This window comes from Chelonia mydas, chromosome 2 (assembly GCF_015237465.2).
Source record: "Chelonia mydas isolate rCheMyd1 chromosome 2, rCheMyd1.pri.v2, whole genome shotgun sequence".
Lineage (NCBI taxonomy): Eukaryota > Metazoa > Chordata > Testudines > Cheloniidae > Chelonia > Chelonia mydas.
Window position 1 is genome coordinate 71,054,515 of NC_057850.1, and position 12,355 is coordinate 71,066,869.

Here is a 12,355-nt window from a genome sequence, read left to right on the forward strand (position 1 = left end):
AGTACAAAGTTCTAATGAATTTAGAATAATTAGAATCCAATTTTGACGTTAATCACATTGAGGATTAAGATTGAGATGCTGGAGGATTAAGTCATTTGGAAAGCTGGAAGAAAAGAGGAACTAATCTGAAGAGGGATTTCACAAGGCACTAATGTTTCCCCATCTCTGGTACAAAGAACAAAACATGTATTGCAGCCTACCTAACTTATTTCCAGTGAAGGGAGACACAGAAAATCAACCAAACAAAGAACAAACCAATATAAAAGGATGAGATTCTGTTCTGTACCTCTGAAAAGTGCAACACAGAACTCCCAGCACAGGGGAAGCGAAGGCTAATGTGACTTGAAGCCAAATTTGCACTCCCTGACCCTGGGCTGCCTCAGAAGCTGAAGAGCCCCCTGGGCAGTCCCTCCAAAGTACCCTATGGTCAACCCACAGCACTGCCTGGAATCTCCGCCTCAGACCTGACCCCAGTCTCGCCCCCATACTGTGCCATGAATTTATGGGGCCAGTTTATTACAGATTGCCAATGATCTGACCAGAAGATATTTAGGTTCTTGTCCCAATTTAGGCTACAGGATTAGGGAAAACAGAGAGTTCTATGTCATGGATGGACTCTCAGGGTGTGTAACAAGGACACATACTGAGGACAATACCAAAATTTCAATATCTTTATTAAAATGAATGAAAGGATAATCAAAGATATAAAACACAGAGTCACAAAGAAGTAATACAATTCTATGGTCCCTGGTGGTAACATTTCTATTCTAAATGACTATTTAAGCTATCCTACTCACATCCTTTCCTGGAGACTGGTTGGTAGAGATGAGGTTTGAGTGTTGAATAGCTAAGCTATATTGCCAAAGCTGAGCTGATAGCTTAGCAGAAGATAGAAAGAGCGACCCCTCTACATGGTGGTTTGCCCTTTTATAGGGTCCTGGCAATGCCCTGAATATTCATATCAGTGCCCAACCTACCATGCCCAAATCTTATTTCCTCACCCAGATAAATTTTCAGGTACACCTATTCTACAGGCTAACACAGAATCATAGAAGATTAGGGTTGGAAGAGAACTAAGGATATCATCTAGTCCAACCCCCTGCTCAAAGCAGGACCAACCCCAACTAAATCATTGCAGTCAGGGCTTTGTCAAGCCAGGCCTCAAAAACCTCTAAAGATGGAGATTCCACCACCTCCGTAGGTAACCCATTCCAGTGCTTCACCAACCTCCTAGTGAAATAGTTTTATGACATATATGAAGTGAGCTGTAGCTCACGAAAGCTCATGCTCAAATAAATTGGTTAGTCTCTAAGGTGCCACAAGTACTCCTTTTCTTTTTGCGAATACAGACTAACACGGCTGTTACTCTGAAAAATATCAATTATCTTATCCCCGAAACCATTACCTTTGGCCTAAATCATGACTTCCATGTTCTGTGGTGTACCCTGTGGTTACTGGTCTGTTCCAGACTCATGGTAAACACATTCAGTTCCCTGTTTGGTTCGCCATTCAGTTCCCCAAAGACAAAAGTAACGGGTAGGCCATTTATCTGTGCCAAAGGTTATAAACACTTAATGATAACTTGCTCTAGCTTAATCATACAGAATACAGGCCTGTAGGTTCCTTGCATTACAGTCAACTATTATGAGTAATATATACTGGAATTCAATATAAACTAAACCCTGAGAAAATAACAATATAATCAATCAAACCAATGAAAAAACACAATATGCAATATAGCAAGCTAGCAGACTAGTCTCATGGGCTACACTATGCCTGGGTTTATGAGGGACTTCTTGTAGGGCATAGTTGTCTTCTACAGTGTCTGTGCCAGAGGAATCCGCCTCTGGTTAGATACAGGGCTTCCACGACCCCTTTATGCCACTCTGTCATTTTTACACAGCATAAAGAGGATGGGGCAGGAGTGAGGATCTTACTCAAAGTCACCATGAGATAGGAGAGAATATGTAATGTAATGTAAGAATATGTTACCTCACTCTGTAACATTCTGCAACTGAATTGAAACACAAAATGGCAGCTGCCCCTTCATAGAATCATAGAATATCAGGGTTGGAAGGGACCTCAGGAGGTCATCTAGTCCAACCCCCTGCTCAAAGCAGGACCAATCCCCAATTAAATCATCCCAGCCAGGGCTTTGTCAAGCCTGACCTTAAAAATATCTAAGGAAGGAGATTCCACCACCTCCCTAGGTAACGCATTCCAGTGTTTCACAACCCTCCTAGTGAAAAAGTTTTTCCTAATATCCAACCTAAACCTCCTCCACTGCAACTTGAGACCATTACTCCTTGTCCTGTCCTCTTCTACCACTGAGAATAGTCTAGAACCATCCTCTCTGGAACCACCTCTCAGGTAGTTGAAAGCAGCTATCAAATCCCCCCTCATTCTTCTCTTCCGCAGACTAAACAATCCCAGTTCCCTCAGCCTCTCCTCATAAGTCATGTGTTCCAGACCCCTAATCATTTTTGTTGCCCTTCGCTGGACTCTCTCCAATTTATCCACATCCTTCGTGTAGTGTGGGGCCCAAAACTGGACACAGTACTCCAGATGAGGCCTCACCAATGTCGAATAGAGGGGAACGATCACGTCCCTCGATCTGCTCGCTATGCCCCTACTTATACATCCCAAAATGCCATTGACCTTCTTGGCAACAAGGGCACACTGCTGACTCATATCCAGCTTCTCGTCCACTGTCACCCCTAGGTCCTTTTCCGCAGAACTGCTGCCTAGCCATTCGGTTCCTAGTCTGTAGCGGTGCATTGGGTTCTTCCGTCCTAAGTGCAGGACCCTGCACTTATCCTTATTGAACCTCATCAGATTTCTTTTGGCCCAATCCTCCAATTTGTCTGGGTCCCTCTGTATCCTATCCCTGCCCTCCAGCGTATCTACCACTCCTCCTAGTTTAGTATCATCTGCAAATTTGCTGAGAGTGCAATCCACACCATCCTCCAGATCATTTATGAAGATATTGAAAAAAACCGGCCCCAGGACCGACCCCTGGGGCACTCCACTTGACACCGGCTGCCAACTAGACATGGAGCCATTGATCACTACCCGTTGAGTCCGACAATCTAGCCAACTTTCTACCCACCTTATAGTGCATTCATCCAGCCCATACTTCTTTAACTTGCTGACAAGAATACTGTGGGAGACCTTTGCTAAAGTCAAGAAACAATACATCCACTGCTTTCCCTTCATCCACAGAACCAGTAATCTCATCATAGAAGGCGATTAGATTAGTCAGGCATGACCTTCCCTTAGTGAATCCATGCTGACTGTTCCTGATCACTTTCCTCTCAAGTAAGTGCTTCAGCAGCCAAGGAATCCTGTACACAAAACAGGGAAAACAGTGAGGTAACATTTCCTTTCAGCTACTTATACCCCATGAGGAACTACAAGATATAAGGTTGAAAGGTGGAATTAGGAAAATTGATAGATAAAAACAAAATAGAAATGAAGAAGGAACTGAAATTATAGTGCCATTGAAGTTAGGAGGAGGACTGGGCCCCATAAATAGGCACGTGCATATTTCTCTGGCTTTCAATAAAGCATGAAGTGGATTGGGCAAGGTTAAAGTAAATGCACAGAATGAGACAATTTGCATGATCATCTTAGCTCTAGTGCAGTGATACTAAGGGCATGGCTACACTAGAAACTTCAAAGCACTGCCAGGGGAGCGCTCCCGCAGTTGCGCTTTGAAGTGCGAGTGTGGTTGCGTGCGAGCGCTGGGAGAGAGCTCTCCCAGTGCTCCTGGTAATCCACCTCCATGAGGGGATTAGCTCAGAGCGCTGGGAGCCCGGCTCCCAGTGCTCGGCGCCTGTCCACACTAGCGCTTTAAAGCGCTCAGACTTGCTGCGCTCAGGGGGGTGATTTTTCACACTCCTGAGCCAGCAAATTAGAGCACTATAAAATGTAAGTGTAGACAAGCCCTCAGGTCTTAGTGGTTCAGAAGCCAAATTAGCAATCAACATTACCCAAGAGAACTACAGTAGTGTGAATTCATTGTTTCATTTACCATGGTACTATATATTCTTCTTTAAACAGTCTGATGGGGAAATATTTAGTTTATATATATTATTCTCACAGCAAAATGACTGAACAAATATTATTATTTTATCCTGGTAAAAGCATCCTGATTGGCTAATAATTAAATCACACCATGTTTTAATATCATGTACTGAAAAGAACCACAGGAGACACATTAAAGAACCACTTGTGACTCATGAGCCTCAGTCTGAGTATCACTGCTCTAGTATTTAGCCAATCATATACTTTCCTGCTCCCAACACTTTTGCTTAGGTTCTGCAGCTTATATAAAAGAAAACATTTAAAACTTCTGAAAATGCTCCCCCCAAAAGTTCCGTACAAATCAATTTAGCTCCTACTTCTTAACAAATTAGGAAATTGCAATATTTTATGTGAGGTCTAAAGAATGAGATTCTAATTACAAGCCAAAGGATCTACAATACCTTGCTCTGTGTGTGTTTAATTTTTGGTCTTTATAAATTGAAATAAAGATGCAGAGGGTCGATATTATTCCATTTGCAGTCCTGCAGGCAATTCATACTCAATCACAGCCCTGAAAATTTAAAAGCCCCTGTTTATTCAGGTTTTAGGGCCAGCAGAACCTGGAACGCTATTTTTAATCACAAGTGCCCAGATTGTTAACTTTCTTTTAAAATAAAAAGTTTGCCTTTTGGTCTAAAACAACAGCTCAGTAAAATGACATTTCTAGACACTATTTTTAGGAGACATTAAAATCTTGGAATGCTTCTCTTATACTTAAACTCAAGCCCACACTTCCCCAAGAGACAAAGATTTCCATTTGCAATTTTTTTGTTGTATTTTTTGGCAGGGAAGATGGAAGGTGATTGTTGCACATTAATATATACCATAAAGAAGGAGTTTATAGTAGACTGTGACAGGACAGGAGCCTAAGTAGAACACCATTCTATCAGAATTATCCTGATGAACACTGTAAAGAGGGAGTATGTAGAGAGAGATGTATAATGCACCATGCTGTACAACACATTACACAATGGTTAGTTGTGCCCAAAATGGAGGAGCGGCGGAGTCAAAGACCATGACCCAAAGCATGGGTCAAGACAAAAAGCATGAGGGAGTGAAATAGAAAACAGAATAAACAATGTGGTGTGTGAGTGTCATAGCTGGAATATTTCATGGAACGGATAAACTTAAAACTTTTTTTTTGGAAGGAGTAGTTGGAGGGTGCTTGTCAAATGTAAGCAGAGTCAGGATGAGCTCCACCCTGACATCTGGTGGTGAGGTGTGACAAGTTGTGGAAAAGAACTTCAGGGGCTGATCTCATTTGCATAGGCACACCCACCCCGCCTAGAATGAGGCCATAGCTGCCCAAAAGGTCACTTTGGCTCCTGTGGGATCCCCAGTGTCTCTGTTATTGGGACAGGAAAAATATATTGTTATTACCCTGATTATGGGAATCAAGGACAGTGGAACTATACTTGGCCTTTTGTTATGATGGAGGGACTCGCCATCAACTAAGTAGCACTCGCTAGGCAAGGGACATGGGTTCCAAAACTCTGTGAATTGAGAGAGGCTGGGGATAGGTGTTAATATTTGGTGGCATGGGCTTTGCATGTTAATTGCGCTTCCTCCTCTCTCCACTATGGAATATCAGAGCTAATTTTGATTCCATTAAGGAGTCTAGTTACAGGCTGCTAAGCTGAATTCGTTTTGGGCTAATGGTACACTAGCACTGAGGATCCCCTACTACAAGCTGAAATCACAAAAGAGCTAAACTTACTAAGAACTGAAATCACTGAGTGTTGTGTTAAGTAGTGGGGGAGCCTGAAGATATATGGTGGAGCGGTTTGCGGGATGGCGAGCAGAGGGGCTGGTGGAGCGGAGCTGTTTGCAGGACGGCGAGCAGAGTGGAGCAGCTGGTAGAGCAGAGCGGTTTTGGTGGATGCCTAGAGCAGCTCATGGGGGTGGTTGGCAGAGCAGAGCCCCATGGAGAGGTGGAGCCATCAGCTTTGGACTACGTAAGGTGCCCCTTAACCCACCCCCCACCCCTGGCCCCAATCTCCACCCAGGTTGGGAGGTAAGACTCTGCAGATAAACTTTTGAACTCTGGGGCTGCCCTGACCAGGGACAGAGACTTTTGGGTCGTTGGACTTTTGGGACTTTGGGTGATTTTGTGTTGCTGGACTCAAGAACCAAAGGGAAAGGACATGCCCCAATTTGCTTGGGGTGGGGTTGTTTTTTTTTTTTTTGCTCGTGGCTTGTGTTATGAATCCTGTTGGTGGTGTTTCCCCAATATAATGCCACATTGTTTCTCTCTGTTATTAAAAGGCTTTTTGCTACACTCAGACTATGTGCTTGTGAGAAGGGAACTATTGCCTCTTGGAGGCACCCAGCGGGGATGGTATATATTTGTCCCAGGTCACTGGGTGGGGGCTTGAGCCGGTTTTGCATTGTGTTATTGGAATGGAACCCCTAGATACTGAACCCGGCCCTTGTTGCTGCCAACTCTGACAGGCAGAAGGGTTACACAAATATACATTGTGAGGCTACTCTGTGCATAAGGGATAGCAAGACAGCATGTGCAAAGGCAGGACTGGGCAAAAAAGTCAGGGCTTTACCATATTATCTATATGAAAAAGTATCTTTCTAACTCATTAGTTATAAGACTTAATTAAAAGAGGAGGAATTGCACAAAACAGAAAACATGGTGATTATGTTATTCTTTATTTTATTTTGCATTAATTCTGTTACCTATCTACAGAATTACTACATGATTTGTAGGCCATAAGTGACCATCATAATCAGCTAGTCTGACCTCCTCCATAACACAGGCCATAGACTTTTATCCAGCCGTTTCGACAGTGGAGTAAATTATTCTTCCCTACCACATAAGCAAATACTGTTGAACCCAAACTTCATGACTGCAAAAAATAATCTTAAAAGATGATGAGTTGATTTTGGTTTCCATAACAATATTACTAATGAGAGAATTGGAAATGTGCTTTCAGTGATGCCAACTATTATCTGGCAAAAACATTTCACTGGTAATTATATTTTAAATTCCCCATTATATGTCTTATAATTTACATGCACTGTATTTCATCATGTGATCTGCAGAAATGGGAATTAATGGAAGATGTGGGGCTAAATCCCCTGCACTGCTTTGAAAATTGGAACTTTAATGACTGCTAAAGCACCGTCTCTAGGCTAGAAACAAGAAAATAGGAAATCACAAAGCTATTATGAGGACAGGAGAGGAGATAATCGCTTCATGAGGGGGAAAGGAGTCCAGGAGAGCTGGCTGTATTTTAAAGAATCCTTATTGAGGTTACAGGAACAAACCATCCCGATGTGTAGAAAGAATAGGAAATATGGCAGGCAACCAGCCTGGCTTAACAGTGAAATCCTCGCTAATCTTAAACACAAAAAAGAAGCTTACAAGAAGTGGAAGATTGGACAAATGACCAGGGAGGAGTACAAAAATATTGCTCAGGCATGCAGGAGTGAAATCAGGAAGGCCAAATCACACTTGGAGTTGCAGCTAGCAAGAGATGTTAAGAATAACAACAAGGGTTTCTTCAGGTATGTTAGCAACAAGAAGAAAGTCAAGGAAAGTGTGGGCCGCTTACTAAATGAGGGAGGCAACCTAGTGACAGAGGATGTGGAAAAAGCTAATGTACTCAATGCTTTTTTTGCCTCTGTCTTCCAAAACGAGGTCAGCTCCCAGACTACTGCACTGAGCAGCACAGCACGGGGAGGAGGTGACCAGCCCTCTGTGGTTCGGGACTATTTAGAAAAGCTGGACGAGCACAAGTCCATGGGGCCAGATGCGCTGCATCCGAGAGTGCAAAAGGAGTTGGCGGATATGATTGCAGAGCCATTGGCCATTGTCTTTGAAAACTCATGGCGATCGGGGGAGGTCCCAGACAACTGGAAAAGGCTAATGTAGTGCCCATCTTTAAAAAAGGGAAGAAGGAGGATCCTGGGAACTGCAAGGAACAACATGCTAAAGCAGAAGTTCATTTGTAGACCTGGTCAAAACATTTTTCTCAAACCTTTTTTTTAATATCAAAAATGGCTTTTTTCTCAACTGAAATGTGTCTTGGGAAACTTTTTTGTTAAAAGTTTCAGGTTTTTTAGTTAAAAAAAAATCCTGAAAACCAAAAAGTTGTTTTTCATGAAAAAAATCTAAATTTTCTGAAAAAAACAGTTGCCATTTTTAGCCAGCTTTATTTATTTTTTCCTAGCATTTAAAACTTGATTCAAAGCTCTCTCATGTCTCTGAAGTACTCTGATGTCTTCATTCTCTTTCTTCTTTTAAGAGTTTAGTACTTTAATGTGAGGTTTTTTTTCAGCTACTATCGTCCATAGCCCCAATCATGCAAACTATTCCAATCAGCAGACACCTGCCTACACTAGAACCCAGTGACTTCAGGGGGGCTCTTCTTGGGTACAAAGTGTACGAATATAGAGCAACTTGCAGGCTGAGACTCTGCTGCTAATGTTTAGGGATGGTTTCAAATCAGATATGATCCAAAAGCCTGTAACAACTTCTTTGGCACTATTAAACATTATCATGCCACCGCTTGTGTGGCTTCTAAGACCTTGCAAATTCTTTGGCTATTACTTACATGTAGCTCAAGAACTGAAAACCATCTGAATTTTTGACTGCGGGGGTGTGGGAAGGGGAAGTAACCTGTTCAGAATAGCATCTTCTTGTATTTATAACACTGATCTCGAACCCTTCAGAATAAAAACAAAGCAAAATACTAACTCTTGTTAAACAAATGATCTGCGAAATTGCAGGGTTGGTTTTTGTTTTGTTTTAAATTAAGCGAGTTAAGAATACAAGAAAGAATGCAACAAGTTAGTTTTTTGCACTTTCATCCTAATAAAGTTTTAATTAGATTACTTCCAGTTTGTTTATGTTTTTGAGTTTAATTTCAAGTACATTTTTATTTTTTTTCTTTTATTTAAATGTGAGATTCATAGATTCCTGAACCCAGGGCAGGTATATAAAGGAAGAGCTATGTAACCAGGTGCACAAAGTGAAGTCAGAAGACTTTCTTAATACAGATAGTCAGGATCTGAAGTTTTAAGTGGATGCAATGATACAGTATCTGATCATTAAAAACCAGAAGTAGACAATTTCTACCAAAATCTTAACAGGCTATATTTCAGCCCATAAAAATAATGATCAGGACTGACATTATGGGACAGGTTTTCAACAAAACCGACACCTCTCTGCTGAGGAGTTTGTGCTGTTGGAAGCCTGTCCCATAACGTAAATGAAATGGCAAGATTTCCAGAGTGCTCAGTTGAGGTTAGATCTTCAAAAAAGCTCAGTTCCTATTTGGGCACCAACTTAAACTGGCCAGATTTTTCAATAGTGCTCAGGTTGCTGGGTGGTTCTGAGATCTGGCTATAATACAGATATAAATATTAACAGTAAATTCCCAGGGCTAGAGTGATGTTCAGCTCACATTCATGCTCACCCTTCATAGGGCTAATGGCTCTGATTGGTAAATTGCTAATTAGCATTTTTACTTGCTTCAGTGAAAGTATTTTGAGCCCAGCACTCGTTACACTTGTTTCCTGTGACACTAATTATTCCACAAACTTCATCAAGTTGCCAAACCCTTATGTGTAAAGCTTACATTTTTTCAAAATATTAGCCCGTATTTGTTCTCTCCAAATAGTTTTGAAACATTCCCTACCCTCTATGCTTCTTCACACTCTCCAGTTTATCCCTTTGCCTTAGAGACTTGCAACTACAGCTCTCATTCCATACCCTCCATCAAATTTCCTCATTCACCTTGTTTCACTCCAATCTAGTCACAACTATTTCTTTCCATTCAGTTGTTTGAACTACATACTTTTATGTTATGATTACAACTTAAATGGGGAAACCTCCTCTTCCAAGGTGTCCACCTCAGTTATGTTAACTGGTAGCAGCTTTCTCTCACATGGTCCCCAGTGATGGGGCCTCAGATGCCAGGTGCACAAAGGGGCTGAAGCACAGAAAGCCCAGTTTTAGAAATCACTGAGATCCACAAAACCTCTGTTTGGCTGCCACTAAACCCTGAGGGCACCTAAACTTTCTCGGTGCCTATGCTTTTGCTGTGAAAGCTCCCAAGACATCTAAGTTTCTGGTACTGAGCATATGCATTGCTGTCTCAGGCAGCTGCCCAGACACTTATTGCATGCCTAAGTCTGATCACGGGCCACAAGATAGGCAGAGCGATGACTACCTTCCCGCCCAGGGCCTGATCTGAGTACACCTAACTCTACACAAAAGGAGATGGAGATGGGGAGGGGGAGGAGAGAAGAGTTGGCCTCCCTTATAAACTTTAGCCCAATGGTTTGGGTATTCACCCAGGACAAGGGCCGGGGGGGGGGGGGGGGGGGGGGGGGGAAGCAAACTGAGGTCTCCCATCTGCCTGATGAAGAGAAAGGATCTGAATAGGGATACTCCACCTCTTAGGTGAGTGCCCTAGTCACTGGACCATGGGATATTCTGATGTGGGTTTCTCTCTCATTCTATTTTGTTGAATCCATTCCAATTTAATTAAATTGTTAAATATTAATTAGGCCAGAGACAGCACCTAAGTCCCCTTGTGGATCTGGGCCCAGATGACCACCCTCAAAACATAAACAGAGAATAATGGTGACCTCAATGGAATAACCCTCATCTAGAGTGGAAAGAAGAGCGGATCGTGTAGCATGAGTACTATTGGATTTTGAGGTCTGAAGCTCTGGGAGTATCAGGGCTATTTGGTTCTCACTCATAATAGGCATAATATTAAAAGGTGTTTTATCTAGGTATGGGGAATACTACACAGTAAAAACCTAGTTTTTAACAGTGCTTCTTAAATCTCTATATTTTTAAATGATATATTTTACTGTAGCTGTGTGTTTCTGGGATGTCTTCAGGATAAGGCTCTTTGCTGCTATGAGGATACCTGCCCAGATTAGGCAAATTTTCATTATATTTACATTACGTGTTATACAAAAATATAGCCAATGTCATGTCATGCATGTCAGCGCATTGTGACATAAAAGTGCATTAATAATCCAACATGTTCAATTATTTATAACAGGAGAATGAGAGGTTCTTTAAAATCCAAGTGTGTTTTACCTGGGAACAGCAGAGATGAAGGTCTGTTCTTTGAAACAGTTCCAAAGTAGCTCTGTTACAGCAGAAAAAGTACTTACTGGCAGCAACTGGAAGCTCAGATTTGCAATGACTCTTCTGTATGCCATCCTGTTTTCCCCTTAGGAGAAGAATTAAAAGTTGTTCTGGGGGGAAAAAAACAATCAAGATTTTCTAACAAGTTCCGTGCTGGTCTGAAAGTAGAACACTGTACTTTACAGTCTTGTCACACCGGGTAATTACAAACTTGTACCACTGATATTTTGCGAGTTCAAAGCCTCAAGAAAAGTAAGTGGAGTAATGCCAGGGTATGTTTTTTTCTGTTGGTACTGCTGATGGAGGAAGGCAGCATGGTATTTTGATTGTGTGTGAATCTCACGCTGATGAGAAGCATCCCCTTGACAACCTTAGAGATTAAAACCCAGTATTTAACCCCAGAACAGGTGGGAGCATTCGCAGTGAGGTTACAAGGTTTCCCATATTATTTTTTTCAATTTTTACCTGAAAACATGAGGCAATAGGGCAAACTGGACCATGGAAAATGAACTATCTAATTTGGTAAACTGTGTCTGCCGTTTTTGGCCACTGCTAACCAGACCAAAGTCCCCAAATTGCGACATTAAACTGCCATCCCATGGCAACTTTTGGTTAGCAACAACCTAAAATGGCATTGACTTGGCAACCTACAAATAAAGACTCTATTGCTCTCTACCCATACATGACACATCTATCATTATTATTTGTATTACAATAGCACTAAGGGCAACAGTAAAGGTTTAGGACCCTCCAAATGTAGGTGCTGTACAGACAAGTTTCTTTCGTAGAGTACTCACCATCTAAGTTATGATAAAATGTAAAATGTGGATGAAACAAACAGGGCCTGAGGAGGGAATGAGGAAGCACTGAAGTAGGCAAATTATTGTACAATAAGATGAAGTCTTAGTTCACCTGTTGTCTAGCCCTTTTCAGCTGGAAATGTTTTATATATATCATGGCACAGATGAATCTTTAAGGAGGAATTTAAAGACCAGTAAAATAGTGGCTTTGGGGGAGGAGAGGGTGTTGGGTTTATTCATGTGCACAAATGGTACCTCTGAAGAGAGAAAATCTCATGAGTGTACTTTTAATTAAAATTAAATATTTGTAACATTTATATATACAGCTTTACCACTTTGTAGC

General features: G+C 41.8%; 1 long non-coding RNA gene across 5 annotated transcripts in view; it reads right to left on the reverse strand.

Annotated features, from left to right (window-relative positions):
* LOC122464475 overlaps window positions 1-12,355 on the reverse strand; it is a 250,274-nt gene that overhangs the window by 167,860 nt on the left and 70,059 nt on the right. For 4 of the 5 annotated variants that reach the window (XR_006288547.1, XR_006288551.1, XR_006288549.1 and 1 more), the window contains exon 3: window positions 11,162-11,322. This is a non-coding gene — a long non-coding RNA (uncharacterized LOC122464475). Of the gene's footprint in view, window positions 1-8,459; window positions 8,767-11,161; window positions 11,323-12,355 lie in introns of those variants that run through there. The other variant, XR_006288550.1, reaches the window with a different exon arrangement.